The sequence below is a fragment of the Heterodontus francisci genome, unplaced genomic scaffold (genome assembly GCF_036365525.1).
Source record: "Heterodontus francisci isolate sHetFra1 unplaced genomic scaffold, sHetFra1.hap1 HAP1_SCAFFOLD_172, whole genome shotgun sequence".
NCBI lineage: Eukaryota > Metazoa > Chordata > Chondrichthyes > Heterodontiformes > Heterodontidae > Heterodontus > Heterodontus francisci.
Genome location: NW_027141631.1, coordinates 3,221,550 through 3,225,940, shown reverse-complemented (window position 1 = coordinate 3,225,940; position 4,391 = coordinate 3,221,550). Strand labels below are relative to the sequence as shown.

Sequence of the window (4,391 nt, the reverse complement as noted above, 5' to 3'; positions counted from 1 at the left end):
GGTTCTTGGTCAGACCGGAGGTTAGTCGACAGTGGTGTTCCCCAAGGGTCAGTGCCAGAACCACTGCTTTTTTTGCTAAAGGTAAGTGACTTGGATCTTGGAATACAGAGTAGAATCTCAAAATAAGCCGATGACACCAAACTTGGAGGAGTGGCAAACAGTGAGGATGATATGAACTGCCTGCAACAGGACAGTGATAGGCTAGCAGAATGGGCAGACAGGTGGCAGATGGAATTTAATAGTGACAAGTGTGAGGTGATGTATTTTGGCATAAGGAATAGGGAGAGGCAATATATACTTAATGGCACAGTTATAAAGAGTGTGCTGGAATAGAGGGACTTGGGGTTCATGTGCACCGATCTTTGCAGGTGGCAAGACATATTGCGAGAGTGGTTAGCAAAGCATATGGGATCTTGGGCTTTATAAATAGAGACATTGAGTACAAAAGCAGGGAAGTTATGCTGAACCATTATAAAACTCTGGTTAGGCCCCAATTGGAGTGTTGCTTCCAGTTCTGCTCAGCAGACTTTCGAAAGAATGTGAGGGTCCTTGAGAGGATGCAGAGGCGATTTACCAGAATGGATCCAGGGATGGGGGATTTTAGTTACAAGGTTAGGTTGGAAAAGCTAGTATTATTCTGCCTTTCTCAAAGGAGATTGAGTGGAGAATTGATAGAGGTGTATAACACCTCTAGAGAACAGGCCATCCTGGACTGGGTATTGTGTAATGAGAAAGGATTAGTTAACAATCTTGTTGTGTGGTGTCCCTTGGGGAAGTGCGCCCATAATATGATAAAATTCTTCATTAAGATGGAGAGTGAGAGAGTTGATTCCGAGACTCGGGTCCTGAATCTAAACAAAGAAAACTATGAAGGTATGAGGCGGGAGTTGGCTATGATAGATTGGGGAACGTTACTTAAAGGGTTGACAGTGGATAGGCAATGGCTAGCATTTAAAGAGCGCATGGATGAATTACAACGATTGTTCATTCCTGTCTGTGTTAAATTAAAACAGGAAAGGTGGCTCAACTGTGGCTTACAAAAGAAATTAAGGAAAGTATTAGATCCAAGGAGGAGAAATATAAAATGGCCAGAACAAGCAGCAAAACTGAAGATTGTGAGCAGTTTGGAATTTAGCAGAGGAGGACAAAAGGATTGATTAAGAAGGGGGAAATAGAGTATGAGAGTAAGCTCGCAGAGAACATAAAAACTGACTGTAAAAGCTTCTATAGATATGTGTAGAGAAAAAGATTAGTGAAGACAAATGTGGGCCCCTTACAGTCAGAAACGGGGGAATTTATAATGGGGAACAATGAAATGGCAGACCAATTAAATACATACTTTGGATCTGTCTTCACAACGGAGGATACAAATTATCTCCCAGAAATGTTGGGGAACATAGGGTCTAGTGAGAAGGAGGAACTGTATGAAATCAGTATTAGTAGGGAATGTTTGGGAAATTGATGGGATTGAAGGCCGATAAATGCCCAGGGCCTGATAATCTACATCCCAGAGTACTTAAGGAAGTGGCCCTTGAAATTGCAGATGCATTTCTGGTCTTTTTTCAAAATTCTATCGACTCTGGAACAGTTCCAATGGATTGGACGGTAGTTAATGTAACTCCACTATTTAAAAAAAGAGGCAGAAAGAAAACAGCGAATTATATACCGGTTAGCGAGGCCTGGACAAGGTATGCCAGCCAAGAGCGACGTCTCAATTCATTCCATCTTCGCTGCCTTCGGAGAATACTTGGCATCAGGTGGCAGGACTATATCTACAACACAGAAGTCCTTGAAGCGGCCAACACCCCCAGCTTATACACACAACTGAGTCAGCGGCGCTTGAGATGGCTTGGCCATGTGAGCCGCATGGAAGATGTCAGGATCCCCAAAGACACATTGTACAGCGAGCTCGCCACTGGTATCAGACCCACCGGCCGTCCATGTCTCCGCTATAAAGACGTCTGCAAACGCGACATGAAATCGTGTGACATTGATCACAAGTCGTGGGAGTCAGTTGCCAGCATTCGCCAGAGCTGGCGGGCAGCCATAAAGACTGGGCTAAATTGTGGCGAGTCGAAGAGACTTAGTAGTTGGCAGGAAAAAAGACAGAGGCGCAAGGGGAGAGCCAACTGTGCAACAGCCCCGATAAACAAATTTCTCTGCAGCACCTGTGGAAGAGCCTGTCACTCCAGAATTGGCCTTTATAGCCACTCCAGGCGCTGCTTCACAAACCACTGACCACCTCCAGGCGCGTTTCCATTGTCTCTCGAGATCAGGGGGCCCAAAAGAAGCCTGACATCAGTCGTGGGGAAAATGCTGGAGTCCATTATAAAAGATGTAATAGCAGAGTGCAATAATAACTCGTCTCCACTCCTAGTATTTCTAAATCCCACACATTCACTATAATGTGAACAATTATTTCCTGTTGTGTCTCTCTCAGATTTGTAAACTTCACTGTATTGGAGTGAGGTGACATCTACTGGCGGGAAGCAAGAACTGCAATCAAGCAGCAGAAACTCCACAGTCTGTCAGGGTAAAAGAAACATTGCAATGTGAGGATACAGCGAAGTGGTTTGATTGGGTAGATAGAGACATGATTCCACTTGTAGTGGTGTCTGAAGCAAAGGCCAGAAATACAAAATTGTCATTAATAAAAGAAATGAGGAATTCATGAAAAATGTAGTAATGTCGTGAATGGTTCGAATGTGGATAGAATAGAAAGTGAGATTGGATGGACAGAAGCAGTCTGAAAGGATGGCTCAACAAAAGGTGAGTGCCCTGAAACGTTAACTGTGTTTCTCACAGCACAGATGCTGCCAGAGCTGCTGAACATCTCCAGCACTTTCTGTTTTTATTTCAGCATTTGCAGGATGTTGCTTTGATCTGAAAAAAATGGATGATTGGCTGGGGGGTTCCAGTGAAATTCCACAACAGCTCATGAAACTTGATTTGTCTGCGGCTCGTTGGTCTAGGGGTATGATTCTCGCTTAAAGAGTATGGTTAATTAACATGCGAGAGATCCCGAGTTCAAGTCCTGGGCGAGCCCTGGTCTGCTGCCATTTTTAGATTAAGGTTATCTATTGGTTTCAGCCTTGCAGAAGGCGCAATTGACTTCCATGCGGAGCTGGCTTGAGCACGAGACAACTGGATTCAAAGAGCTTGTCGACAAAATTGTAATTAACTAAATGTACAGATCGCCAAGTGGGAATATAAAGTTGTTGCTGGAATTGTGACCTGACTCCAAAAACATCTGGACTGGAATGGAATGGAATTCTTCAGTGTTTCTGTTGTTTGGCTTGCATTGACTCATCGATTTTCTTGTTTTTCACTTTGTCGATGCCTTTGAATAATTGTGGATCCTTCTTCAGGGTGTCTTCTTTCACCAGGTAGTTCTGACCTCTGATGATGTTGATTGTAATCAGCTTCAATTCGCTGATAGTTTTGGAAGTGAGCAGATTTCCTTTGCTTGAGTCCACAACATGGAACTCAGTCTGACATGTGGACCCATGGGAGGATTTGAATGCCATCCCTGCGTTGGAGTTGCATCCATCCAATAAGAGACCGAGTAGAAGTGACAGTTCTGTCAGTCGAATATGAGACTTTTAATGGCAGGGTTGTGAGTTTGAGTGCCATTCTGTTTTTCCCTTTTTTAAGGCTTCATGAGCAGAGAGTACAGGGAGTGTTTGAAATAAGCAAGTCTCGCTTTGATTCAGGACTCTTACCTCTCAGCAGCATCTCACTATGAAAGATTGAATTTGATCTCATTTCATTCTCAGCTCGGGGTCTGTGCGGCTCAGTGGCACTTCTGGCTGTCTCCCGCTTCACAATCCATCAGTACTGAGAAAGCAATGGGGAATATTACTCACATGTTGTGTTCTTTAATTTTTTGGAAAACTTGAATGTATGAATTTTCTTCCAAAACAAGGACAACAAGCCACTGTTAAGGTAGGGCTGAAATAGCTCAGTTGGGAAAGCGTTAAACTGCAGATTTAAAGGTTTCTGGTTCAATCCCGGGTTTCAGCAATTTTGCTTCCTTCTGCGTCCCTTGCCTTGGTTCTGATTTTCCAGTTGCACAATTTACTTTGAAATTATTTACCAAGCACCAGTGGATTGAATTTGAGAAACAACACAGAGTCATTTACAACACAGAAGGTGGTCGTTTGGCCTATCACATCCATGCTGGCTCTCCCCGGAGCAATCCAGTCAGTTCCACTCACCAGCTCGATCCCTTTCCTCCTGCAAGTTTCTTTCCTTCAAGTATCCATCTAATTTCCTTTTCAAATCATCGATTGTCTCTGCTTCCACCACACTCGTGGGCCAAGACATTACTACCCACAGCATAAAAAAGTTCCACCTCATCAAGGATGGGAAATACTTACATCTTCTATATT

At 43.7% G+C, this 4,391-nt stretch overlaps 1 non-coding gene across 1 annotated transcript; it reads left to right on the top strand.

The window, feature by feature from the left end:
- Positions 1 to 3,950: 3,950 nt before the first annotated feature.
- On the top strand, positions 3,951 to 4,023 carry trnac-gca (transfer RNA cysteine (anticodon GCA)). Its single transcript has one exon. It is a non-coding gene; the product is annotated as a tRNA-Cys (tRNA).
- Positions 4,024 to 4,391: the final 368 nt, after the last annotated feature.